Source organism: Lutra lutra, chromosome 3 (assembly GCF_902655055.1).
Source record: "Lutra lutra chromosome 3, mLutLut1.2, whole genome shotgun sequence".
In the NCBI taxonomy this organism is placed as follows: domain Eukaryota; kingdom Metazoa; phylum Chordata; class Mammalia; order Carnivora; family Mustelidae; genus Lutra; species Lutra lutra.
This window is the reverse complement of record NC_062280.1, coordinates 87,201,333-87,215,641: the sequence shown is the minus strand read 5'-3', so window position 1 is coordinate 87,215,641 and position 14,309 is coordinate 87,201,333.

The window sequence follows — 14,309 nt, the reverse complement described above, 5'->3', positions numbered from 1 at the left end:
AATTTTTTTTTCCAACATTTTTTTTTTTTTTTAATTTTTTTTTTTTTAAGATTTTTTTTTTTTTTTTAATTTGTCAGAGAGAGAGGGAGAGAGCGCGAGTGCAAGCAGACAGAATGGCAGGCAGAGGCAGAGGGAGAAGCAGGCTCCCTGCCGAGCAAGGAGCCCGATGCGGGACTCGATCCCAGGATGCTGGGATCATGACCTGAGCCGAAGGCAGCTGCTTAACCAACTGAGCCACCCAGGCGTCCCGAGAGAAAATTTTTTTTTCCAACATTTTTAAATGAAAAAATACATCACATTTTATTTTTTTCTTTTCTTTCTTTTTTTCCCTAACATTTTAAAAGCAACTGTTCTGTCACACTGAATATTTTCCCATAGGATTAAGAGACCAGCCCATGCTGGGTATAAAACTCTTCAATAAAAAGTAAACCAAACCAAACTAATTACATCATAGTGGGTCAAGTTAATGATTTGTCTAATCCAGGATTCACAACTCTTCTATTGTCAAAAATGAATATTGTGAAGTGAGAGTGGGAATTCAAGAATAGAACTGTTCACTACTGAAGATCGTCTATAACAGTGGTTGAATTTACAAATATATGTTTTATGAAAGATTCACAATTCAGAGTATGACCCAGTCATCCCATCAATTTCCCTATAGTTGGTGGGTAACTTGGATAGCTTACAATGTGCAGTAAGATAGTTGTATACTGGAATGCTTTAGCTCCTCAGACTTTCCTTAGTTATCTGCCCAAATATTTGTATTCGATAGTGTGGAGACACAGATAGGTTTTATTTCATATTGTGTGTGATTTGATTTCCAATTTGTGGTTGGGGAGTGGATGACATTTAAAATATATATCAGATTCTTATAGATTACATTAATTTGGTGAAGCTTTGAGTTTAATTGGAAAGATCAAAAAGATGTTTCACATTGTTTTTTAATTATACACATTTCTAGGCCTAAAAGTTTAGTTATTGTTGTTTTGTTAACGATGATATGATAAATGAGCAGGATAAAGGCAGGGTGGGGTACTCCAGAATGACTGTTGGGCTCGAAGTCAGGGGTTCTGTGGTTTCCTCCTGGCTTTCTTACAAATGCATTTGGTTACCTGAGTGACCTTGGGCAGGTTACATAACTGTTCTGGCCTTTATTTTCTTTCTGTAGAGTGAAGCTTCCTATACTCTCCATAGTTCAACTCACAGGGTCAATGCAAGTATCAGATTAACTAAACTTTGTGAAAATGGCTTAATGATATACAAATGCTATATTTACATTTTTTTAAACTTGTGGACAAATTTGTAAGTAAGTAATCATTTATTTGGTGAGTCATTTCTCTTGGTCCTTTGTCTTCCAACTTCCGTTAAGTCTGTTTCCAGTCTCCTCTTGCCCCTCTTGCAGACATTTCCTGACCTTTCACCCCACCCCCAAATCTTGACCAAATGCTCCTTATCTATGTTCCAGAGAACCCTCTGCATGACTACATTATAGCATTCACTGCCTTATATTGACAGGCTATGTGTCTGCTTGTCTCCTCTACCAGACAGTGGAGTTCTTGAACGCTGTTACAATGCAGTTTGTCTTTTTATATCTCTCATTCCCAGGATAATGCTTGGTAATATTGTCGATACTCCTAAATGTTTACCAAACGGATCATAAAGCTTGGAGACACTATGATGACTACTATATTTTTAAACAAATATTCTCATTTAAAAATATTATTCTACTTGCCTGGTTGACAATTTGTAATAAATAGGATGTTGCAATTTGGAGTTGGAAACCTTTTAATTTCTTAATTAGCTTCATACAATTTATGTTACACCTAGTAGAAAGCATTAAGAGGGTAATTTTTTTTTTTTGCTTCTAATATTACTAGGAATATTTTTTGCAAAACATGAAAATTCCTTGCAACTTTTTCCTTTTTAAGTTCTACCAAGCAGTTTATGGAATGGCAACCTGCCAACTGGTGATCCATTTTCTCAAAAACATCGTTTGAGACCATGCCAACCAGGCACACTGAGCTTATCTACTGCATCATAGTACAGTCACATAATTCGTGCAAAATTATGTTTGACATTAAATTATAAACCCTTAGCGTAATAATAAAAAAATAAATAACCCTAAAAGCAAATTAAAAATATGTTTTCACTGGAGCAGGTTATTAGCCCACTGGAAACTTGATCTGTAGTAGTCAATCCATGGGCATGCTTCCATTTCTGGAGGGGTTTGAAGTTTCTCTCTGTACAGAGAAAAATCCCTAATTCATGAAAGGAAAATTAGCTAATAAAATAATTTTTTCCTCCTGAACTGCTCTGTTGATGAAAACATGTCCACTGCAATTTTAGAAATGAGTGACTTTTCAAATAAAGTAGTTTGTGTTGCCATAAACAGAAGGATGGTAAGGCCATTGCTGTTCTTTGCCAAAGAAAAGAGTAGCCAGCTGGGTCCAGCTTTTTTTTTTTTTTTTTTTTCTTTCTCTCTCTCTCTCTCTCTCTCTCTCTCTCTCTCTCTCTACTGCAATATTCACATAAACAGTCTCTTCTTGGGACTGTAGTAGCTCAAATGAGAGCCCATCAAAGAGAATTGGGGTTCTCTCTGAATTTGCGCAATCCGAAGCCTCACTCAGAAAAGAAAAAGAAAAAGGCACACACAAGAAAACCCATAAAAAAATCTCGGTATGTTGAAAAATACTTCTATTTGATTACACTTACCATTTCAATCTTTGTAACTTTGTCTCAGTTGGTTTTCTCATGTTGTTGATAGACTATAAATTGTAGATTTTAGTGTTATCTAAATGGTCATTCCTAGCTTCTTATATACAGATCCAGGAGTTTCTGTGCTGGATAGAGCACAGCCCTCTGCAGTCTGGGCTGCCCTTGAGCTGGGATTAAATTATTATGGAGGTACCTCCCATGACAAACCACAATAACAGCTATGCAATAACAACCAAGTTTATCTCCAACTTATTTATTTATGAGGTTTAATTTTAGTTGGTTTTCATATAAGTATAATACTTATCCTTGCTTATTTGTAGTTAAAAATTAGTATTGTTTTTCTTGTAGTGAAAATATATTTTCGCATCTGTATAAATGTTTATGAAAGATAATGTGTATTCCTTTATGAAAACATCAAAAAAGGGTATGTTTTCCTAATGTAATGAAAAATAAAGCCCACGAATCCAACAGACTGCATCTGTAGGGAAGATACAAGACGACATTTTACCCAAAATAACATCTCAAAATGATTGCCAGGTAACCCGCAACACTGAAACGCGCGCGTTCCGCTGCCAAATTCATTTTAGCATTGGGAATTAATTTTTCAATGTGTTTTTGGAAGTAAGAGGTGAATTAATTATTGCAGGCACTATGATATCATTGGACGTCTGATGTTAGACTGTGATTCAGAGGAACATGGAGCCGGTAATATAATTGATCTTAGTCCCTTTATCTTTCAAGGGCTCTTTTACATGACAACACAATATTCACCCTGCTCTTAGGGATACCTTTGGCACTCCTACAATTCTAATTTCTTTCCACACTTGCATAGTTCATTGTTGATTCTTGGAACCCAAGCAAGATAGAGGGGAATGGAGCAGAGCTCGGTGTCCAGTGGCCTTCTTCAAGTAAGCCCCTGGTCCCTGGTGAGTTCAGTGAGCATTTGCAAGTTTTCCAGAGAGAATGACTTCTCTTAGTGAGGAATAAAAATTTGCTGGGAATTTCAATCGGGTTCATGAGTCTGGAGGTTGCAGGTGAATTCACCCTCATTAAGGTACTAGGATTGATCATGCCCAGTCTCCTGGGAGAACTGCACTTAAGGCCTATGATGTGTATGCACAATGGTATTGGATAGGAGCAAAGACAGCTCAGGTGGTTTAAATCTTCCCAACAGACAGGTTTGGAATGCTGTCAAGTAATACATGTTTGCCCTTGATATGTAGAGATCCAAAAGACTATTTCAGCAGTGAAAATAAGTCCCAGGCCTATAGATGATAGTGGAATAACAGTAGCTTGAAAGGCAGCGTCATCTGTGTCTACCGGCACTTATTTTCCCGTTTTTCCTTCTTTCCCTCAGTTTTCTGGTGTATAATGTTTTGCCTTTTTCTTTTCTTTTCTTTTCTGTCACTCTTTCATTTTTCAAAATAGATCAGTAGGCATAGCATATTAATATTTACCTGATAATATTTGTTAAGAAGCTCACATTTTTTTTTTCTTTCCATAATAATGGGTATAAAAGAAACTTCAGGTAGCAACCCAGAGACTGTTTAAAAGAAAGAAAGAAAGAAAAAAAAAAAAAACAGTGGCTTAATACTGCACATGGTTTTCTGGGACAACAGGCTTCGTCAGCTCCAAGTCTACTTGGTCAGAAGCTCATTGGTCATGAGTTAGTGACACTTCTATTTGACCTTTGGGTTTCAGATTGAACATCTCTTCTCTGGCTCAATTTTATTACCATGTAGTAAAATAAAATCCAGGGGACTTAAACTCTTTTTAATGAGGACTACCAAAATATTTTTAAAGTTATTCTGTGGCTCTCTTTTTCTCCTCTCCACATTTTAATGAGTTTTTTTTTTTGGGGGGGGGAACATTTAGACCTTGTCTATATAACATTAATATAGCAATGGGGGCATAAAAAATTCAGATCAGCACTTATGTCAAATATGAAATAAAATAACCAGGGTTTTCTCTTTTTTTTCCTCCTGAATTGATCAGATGAATTGGATATTTGCTTCAGAATTAAGCAGTTAAAGCTGTTTTCACATATACAGTATTTCTCATAGTCACCCTTTTGTTCTTCTATCTTGACCATTTATTTGCTTTAACCTTGGATTTGGACCACCGTGTTCCCGTAGAGAAAACAACAAACAAACCCCAAATGGCCAATTCTAGTATTTCTTAGAGACTTTTTTTTAAACTGGAGAATTGACATTTTAAAATATGAAACACAGTTTATGGCTAGAACACAAAGTCTGGATTCTTTGCTGATGCACTCAGTCAACTTTTATAGGTACATGGACACTTACCTTCTCTGTTAAAGATGATACAGTCATCTGCTTACAGAGCAGCAAGTTTGTTGTTATTTCTCTTAAATATCGTATTGACTACTTGACTACATGGTTATTCTGTTGTAGGCTTCCTCTCCACTGTAAAAATAAAGTGGACAATTAGGGCAATGTCATAGCTAAATCAGGTAAAATTACCTTAACTGAGTTACTGAATCGAAATGAAAAAAAAAAATTTTAAATGACTCACTCTTGACTTTTCAATGAGAAGTGATATGGGCTCTTCTTCAGGCATTCTGCATGCAGTTACTTGAAATTGCACTAATTTTGTATCAGATAAAGAAAATTACACATATCCTTCCAAACCAGCACACACAGCAGAGCACACTGGCTATGTCTCTTGCTTAGCATATGGTATTCATCATTAGCAGTAGCGGCAGCAGCCACCTCTTTTAGTTGACTGGTGGAAAATAGAGCTCCAACTCAAATCTCTGTCTGCTCGCCATCGCTTTTTCCAGTTAAATTGGTACCACAATCTGTATGGTTTCATCACTCCATTGGCAGTTTAATATAAACATCTGTTTCCAGTCTTTTATATCCTATCTGAGATTTATGCAGTCCCTCTGAGTTATCTGTCCTTCTCTCCTTCTCCATTTATTTCCCTTGACTTCTAAATGATGCTATATTTTCCAGTATTTCCTTGATCTTTTGCTCCAATGTGCGCATCATTAAAGGTATTTAGTTATCTTTGTTTGTTTGTTTGTTTCTTGTGGACCCTGGACCGTTTGTCTATAATCTGTTCCCTCCCTGGGCATCCCCAAGCTCTTTACTCCCACGGTGCAATTTTCCTTGGAAATAAAATAACGTGGCTTCAGGTTTCAGTGATGGAGGTGATTATTTCATTGTGATTGACATCAAGATCAAACTGTGAAGAATTTTATTCAAGTTAAATGACTTTGTCTCTTCTCCTCCCATATTTGCATTTACTACTGTGTCATGCAAGGATTTGAAGGTCCTAGTGCTCAGGATTCATATTATTTGCTTTCTCTTCTATTAAATTTATAATGTTGGAAACTAAGGGCATTTCCTGCGAGGTAATAATCTATGGTAGAAGCAGAGACCCTGAATCAAAGACAGTAGAGTCTTTTAATTCAGCTATTGGTTAAATGTCAGGAAATGTCCGGCCCAGAGGTCATTATTGTTAAGTCAAATAGAAAGCTTTTATTTTCCTATCTCCTTTTGATTTTGGGAACTGTTCATAAAGCCTGATGCTGGGTAAGTCACTAACTACATGGAAATGGTGGAATTCTGTAAACAACTGGCAAGCAGAACTTTGTTCTTATTGTCCCATTAAGCTTAATATGAGGTGTTAAATATAATGAAATGTGGTGAGTGAAGTGTTATTTTCCTATTGGTTACTGTAACAGTCATTAACAAGTAGGACAGGACTAGTACTGAAAATAGAATACTGTATCCATGACAACCCAGAGTTCAGCTTTTCCATTTTCAGCAAATGGGGCAGCAATTACTTAATATTTTCTTGATTTATTAATTTCCTTCTAAGTGGGAGTAGCAAGAAGACTCTTGAACTGGGCAGTTAATAGCCCAAATTAGCTAAAATTTTTAGGCACATCACTTACATAATCATTTACTCATTCACTCATCCTCATTAACATTTGTTGAGATTCTACTATATGGTAGTAGACACTAAGCAAACAGAAGTGAGTGAGACATAATTTCTGTCCACAAGGTATTCATGGTCTAATTAATGCAATGGTTCTTAAAGTAAGGTCTCCAAATGAGCAGCGTCAGCATCACTGGGAACGTGTGAGAAATGCAGATTTTTCTAGACTTTTCCCAGACCCATGCTGGGTGAGGTTCAGTGATCTACAGTTTAACAAGCCTTCCAGGTGCTTTTGTTGTTCCCTATAATTTGAGATCCACCAGGTATACGGGGAAATTAAAAACTTCTCAACTAATAATATCTTGCTTTATATCCAAAATGATGCTAAAAGAAGAGGATCCTTCCATGCAAGAGATTTACAATTACGTATATCATCGAGGTTCTACACATCTATATCCTTTTGCTTTATGACCAGAAGTGTAGGCCATTGATTAACTTGACATGATTGTTTGAAATCACAATGAAAATTTGAGATCTTAATGGAAACCTTAAAAATTCCATGGGTCTTGCTACATCTCTTTAGTGAGCCTCTTGTTTCATAATTATTAAAAGTCTATCTTTTAAGATAGAATTTTGTACTACTAGATGCTTGAAGGAAGTGTTACTATTATATATAGAGGTAAAATCCAGAGTCTACCACCATGCTAGACACATAAATTTTCAGTAAATGTCCAGCCCATTCATGGATTTAAATCTGGAAAAAAAAAATCATATAACATTTCCAGTTATTTCTTCTTTTGCAAAATGAGGGTGGAAGTAGGCATTGCGAGGTAGGATGTTCTCTTAGATCTCTTTCAATCTGAGTGTTTTGTTATGCTCTGTTTGGAAGACAGTGTTTATTAATAGAAGCTTCCTCTATCCCTCTTATACAAATGTGTGTATATACACACATATACATGCACATGCACATATAATCAATTTTACTGTTTGTATTTCTCTATTACTTATTAATCCTTGATTCTTAGAACAGTTATATCTGAGCTTTCCTCTACAATCACGGCCTTGAATCTTCTCCCACTCAGAGCTGCATGTGTGTTCTTCCAAGCCATTACTCTATACCCGGAACTGCCTTCTCTTGAACACGCCACAGGATACTTCACCCTTTTACTCTTAGGAGCCCATCTGTTCTGTGAAGCATTCCAATGACAATAACCACCTACCACTTTGTGCTGTTATACACTTATCTTTTCTCTTCCTTCATCCTGTTGATCTTGAGTATATTACTTAAGATGAGTACTTTTATTCTTTCTTTGCTTTTAAATTATAACTGGTAACATGCTTTGGAAACTCAAACAAACAATATTTCACATAGGGACATCCAGTGTATCAGGTAGAACAATTTTTACCAGTATGATAGCAATATGAAGCAAGAGTTGCAGGCAGGTAGGGTAATAGACTATCTGAATGGTTTAACATAGTGTCAAGTTATTTATAGCTCAGGTGTGAGCCCTGTGGGAGCTGTCACCTTATTATCTGCTGTAGTTGAAAACTGTAGCTCTATAATACACTGATATTTTGAGATGAAGATGATAGTATAGGCCTTGTGGTGGGGGGCAGAGTAGTATTGTGTAAAAATGGTATGTAGGCAATCGAGCCTGTGTTTGAGTTCCATCACCATTATTCACTTGCTCTGTAATCCTAAACTAAGTAAATGATCTCTCTGTATCTATTTTCTCAAATTTAAAGTTATGAAATTAATCTTCACACTTTAGGATTGCAATGAAGCTTAAGTGAAATAATGCATATTTGGAAGAATGTATCACAGGGTCTAACATAAGCCACTTCAACATCTGTCTATATCTGCACTCTGAACCTCTATCAAGAAATAAAGACCTGCCTACTTTTCTCTCCATGTGAATTGTGCCCCAAGCCCTTTGTATCAACATGCTTAAGAATAAATGCATCCCACCCCTTTACCTGTAGTCTGCTGCTGGGTTCTATCACTAGATGAGTGGTACTGCTACTCAGATAATGTCCCAAGACAGAGAGTCTCCTATCTCTCACTTCCTATAGCCAACAAAGATTAAAAACAGATGGCTTTTACCTTCCATTACTCCTGGAATTAATTCCTTAAATTCTCAAAATACCTTGCTTGGATCATAGTATAATCTTGAAGGCAGCCTCTCAATTCCCAGTCTAGGGTGTTCAATTCATTCTCCTTATTTACCAGGGAGACCTGTAAAACACAAATCTCAATCATGTTACTCTCATTTCAAATCAGCTAATGATTTCCTATAATATTTTAGATAAAATTCAAACGTTTTAATATGACACTCAAAGCATTCTCTAGTTTCAAGAATAAATCTCCTTCCCCATCCACCCTGACCCCTTTCATCACTACTCACATTTCTCTGTGGCCACCCTGAATAAATTATTTTTTTTTCTCTATTTGGGTTCTACTAAAAGCAGAGCCTGAGGCAAGGATTTGGTAGCAGAAAGTTTATTCGTGAGGTTAAATAAGGAAGCAGGAATTCAGGAGCAGGAATAGAGAGATAAGGTGTTTTTGTTAGGGTATGTCATTGAAATGCCTACAATGGGTAACAGGGCTTCATTCTTTGAAACCTCTGAGATACCTATAATACTCCCAGTATTGTCAGAAGGACAAGAGATTGAGTCCTTCATCCACTGGTTGAAGGATGCCTTTGGGTATTATATCCCAACACTTCAGCGGCATTTATGGAGGGGCTAACTGACTTCTAGACCTTCAGAACATTCCTGAATGGGGGGTGGGGGATGCTTACTGAATTTGTGTAGAACTGTGTACCACAGATACTACTGAAATCACAGATAGGCCAGAGGAACATGACATAGACAACACAGAGATGGCCTCCTTCCTTTTGCTTTTGTGTCTTTCTATGATTTATTCCCATGGGCCTAAAATGGGTTCATTGCCTCTTCTTTACCAAGTTCATATTGTTAACTCATACTGATTCATCAAGTTGCAGCCCCAGAGTTGGCCCTACCAGGAACTTTGCTCTGGTCACAAGTATTGACTGAAAGTCTTTCTTTTTGACATCCGTAGCATTCAGTGTGGTGCTTTTGACATAGCACCAGAAATCGCCCTTACTCCTTTATTCCTGCCTCTAGAATAAAAGCACCTTGTGGGGGAAGATGCAGGGAGTGTATCCTGCTTGTCTTTGTTTCAATTTGAAGTACAATGCCTCAATAGTCTAGACTGTGAATCTCTATTTGTTGAATAAACAGAAGCATCAATGAACAGAAGAGCTTGAATCCCTAGATTAATCTTTATAAAACATCATTTCTTTTGTCATTTCATCAAAAATCTTCACTGACTGTACCCACCTGACACATAATGACTACATTTCTTCACTTGGCTTTCCAGGGTTTCTATAATGTAATCCCAAGCTGCTTTTTTAACCTGATTTCCCATTACCCCATTCACTAATATTTTACTCTAGACATACGGCTCACTCACTGTCTTTTATATAGCTTCCTAGATCTCCATCCTCGTGCCTTTGGGCATACATGTCTGTTTTTTAAATGTATGTCTCACCTCTTACACATATTTTGAGGCCCAGTTTAATCCTTTTTTCGTAAAAAGAAAAAGAAAACTATTCTTGACAATTCTCCTATGGTGGTCATTTTCTTTCCTTTGAATCCTTGCATTTTTTGTAGTCTGATAATTACTAACCACGGTACCACATATATATCATTGCTGTGCACTGTATCTGTTCAATTGAGTTTAATGTTTCTTGAGGTCAGATTCCCTGTCTTTTATATATCTTGGGATGTGATTGTAAGTTTTAGTACCTAATCCAGTGATGAGAATGGGATACTGCATCTAGTGCACACTCAGTGTAACTATTTCTTGGAGGATGGGCTACTCAGGCATTTACTTACATATCCGCCATCTGTGACTCTGCATAGTCAGAATGGAATGTCATACTCCAAAAAACAACAGCCTTGACCTGCCTGATAGAGTAATGCAGAGAGACACTTGCTCAAAACTTTAATGATGGAAAAGGAAAAAGTCATTTGGAAGTGTTTGGTCAAAGAAAACATAAAGAGGGATTATTTAACAAAGCAATGTGAGAATATCACCTAGAACAAGGACTCTTTGCTGAGTATAAGAATAACAGGAGAATATAAGTTTGCCTTAAAAAAAATTTAAAACAGTCCTAAATTCCTCTTCTGAAATTTATTTGTGTAACACATTTATTTGGTTTACAGCATTTTAATGAGGGGAAGTGAGATGTGGTTAAATGACCTTAAAACATGCTAGTTATTGATTATGGCTATTGCATTTTATAAATTATTAATATTTAAAACATAGGGCATTTTAGTTTTGGAAGAACTAAAAACAAGTAGAGAGAGGGTTTTTTTTTGTTTTTTTTTGTTTTTTTTTTTGTTTTCTTTCTGGTAGAGAAATGGGAGAATGGGGGTTAGAGGTGGTTGTAGATCACACTGTAATACCTCTGTATACTTTCAGTAAAACAACAACAACAACAACAAAATTCCTACTATGTAGTATCTAATAAAAAATACTCAAATACTGAAAACCATCTTGTTTGATTTGCATTCCTTTAAGACATGAAAGTGTAAACATGGACACAGTACTGGTAATTTAACTTTCTACTCTTAGTATCATTTAATATTGGATCAATTACAAATTATGGAATTATACATGTTTAAATAGACAATGGTTAAATCAATTAATGAAGCTGAACTAAGAGACTATATGGAATGATAGGAAGATCATTTGTTAATATTTAATGAATTAAAAAGACAGACCTTCGTTTAAGTGATGTTTCATAAGCTTTAATTATATAAAATTCTGACTTTTCTGTGCAATATGGTTTTTAAGTTAATTCTGTAGTTTCTTGTTTTTATTTTTTTAATAAGATAAACAAAAGACTTGATCATTTGCTAGAAAAAGAAAAAAAAAGGAAGGGTTAAAAAAAAAATCTCTCCCCCCCCCCAACTTGGCTACCTTCCCTTTAATTCTTCCAACATTAATATAATGTTGCTCACTATGTTATGTTGTTACTAGGTTGTGTCAAATCAAGAGAATAATTGGATATTAAGATTCATCTCTGAATACATTAATTAGATGATTTCTTTATTTCTGTCTTAAGTTACTAACGATTTCTTCTCCATAACTAGGGAAACTCTGTAAGAACTCATTATCCTTTTGGGACTCTCTAGCTACTTTAAGATGATTTTTGGTGGATGTGGTTGTTCTGGTCACAGTAGACTATGTATTAAGCTCCAAAAATTAAAATTGCAAAAAGAAAGTGTACTATTTAGATTTAAAACATTTATCCTCTAGGTTATTTCTTTTCAGATGGAATGTGTTTCACAACAATGGTACCTATGGCCAGTCATGAGGACCCATGAATACTAATATGCTCTTCAGGATGATCTTTGAAAAGTCACATTTTCTCTAAGTGCTGAGATTCTACAAATCACATGGAAGACATGGGCCATAATTCTTTTCAGCTCAGAGGTTATGTGCCTTGCTGCACTGGGAACTCATTGTGAGCAGGTTCTTGGTCAGATTTGTCTTTGTGTCCCAAATGCCTGGCCCAGTGCCCAGTATAACAGGTACTCAATAAATGATCTGTTATTAGCTAGTTAATAAAATCATGTAACCTTCCCTAGTCTAAGAGTGTTAAACCAGAATTTATCTGAAGGTCTTTCTAGTTATAGCATTCTATGAACTTTAAGTAGGCATCTTTCCATAGATAGTGAAAACTTTTCAAAAAATTTATTCAATAAAAATGTCTCAAGGAATTTATTCCAACATAATAGATCAAAGTGTTATAATTTAATGGCATTTCCTTTAAGTCAAGTTTGACTTTAAAATGATAAAAAAAATCAGATCCTTAACATTCCTTAACACATCAGTACCTACAGGTGAAATTTATCAAATCTTACTCCCATGGAAGAAGGATTAGATGATGAACTAAAGGGGTTCAGAGCTGATTACATGGGAGAGGAACTCTAAAGACAAATTAGGATCCCTTTACCATTTAGCCCAAGTGAGCCAGCCCTTTTGTAACTACTTTTTTTCCTGGCATCTTTGGCTCATGGACCCTGATGCCATCATCTACTTGACACAGTGGTATGTAGTCCCACAAGTCTTCAGTGTAAATTGAACTTGTGTAAATCAGATCACAGAATTCAACAAAGGATTATTGAACTACAGGACAGACTGTGTTCCAGAGTCAGATCTTGACCTCACGTATTTGTAATTCAGTGAAACACAGAAGCACATGGATGATGATAATGTGAGACACGGTATCAAAGAAAGGAAGAAAAGATACTTTCCTCCTAGGACTAGCTTGGAATGATGTGGGAAACCATGCCCTTTGCAATACCCTGGGGTTCAACAATAAAAGGAAGTAGGTGATGAATACTCTTCATTGTTCTTATGTTTTCAAATAACAAGCTGATATTCTTACCTATATTAAGTTTGAGTTGCTATATGCATCCTTTTTTTCCTGCATGGTATGTTTTGCAAAAGAGCTAAAAGTCCAATGACTTAAATGTTTAACAGAATGGAAACCTTTATTGCTTCCACGTACTGACTATTGCCCATATAGAATTGTTTGTGTTCCTAAAAAGCTGCCAAATATGTTTTCAATTTTTACCTATTTATTAGAGGCAAAAGCAGAATAATGGATATTTTGCAGGGTCTCCCTTGTATTGATAAGATTACTTTATCTTGAGGAGATGTAGTTGCTGCTTTTCTATTAATAGTAAGTTGCAATCTTACAGGTGTTGTAGTGATTGGTTAATAAGAGACAATTCCATTAATTTGATAATAATAGTCCTCCACTGTTTTATTTTACCTTTTTAGTTTGGGTAATGAAAAAAAAAAACTCAAGAAAATAACTCTAATTCAAAAAATAACTGAAAGCAAGTTTAAATTTGGCTAGTGGATGAATTTCTTTGGCAAATATTATGTCCACATAATATATTGTAGGCACTATGTAGAGAGAGATATGGACCAAAACAAAGTTACTGCTCTAAGCATAGGTTTTAGGGTTTGTTAGGAAATACACATATTAATCAAACAATCACACAATAAATGTGTAATGATATATTTAGAGATTAACAATAGCCTGAAAGCCATGAAATGCAATTGAGCTGTAGGGGGTGTGTGTGTGTGTGTGCGCGTGTGTGTATGTGGTTAGGTGTTGTCATGTGGTCATATCTCGCATTGATAAAGTACTTTGCTCTGTAATTGGTGTTGCTTAACAGCAGATGTGAGGAGACCAGTTAGGAACTCCAGAAAAGACAACAATACTAGTTTAAACTAGTAATGTCAGTGGCGATGAGAGAGGTAGGCAGATGACCCAATTACCACTTTAGGAAAGAGTTCCAAAGAATTTAAGCATTAATATGTGTCAAGTGACTATCATGTGTCAAATGCTCTTTAAGGTTCTAGGCACTCAAAAATGAATACATTAAATAATGACAAGAAAGTCCCTTTCTTCAACAAGCTCCCCATCTGCTGTGAAATTTCTGAGTATGGTCAACTATGCATTCATATAAGGAAAGAATGATAGAAAGCAACTAATGTCAGGTGATTTATATTCACTATCATTTGATTTTGGTGCATATTAGATAACTTTTACTTTTGGGGATTCCTTAAGATG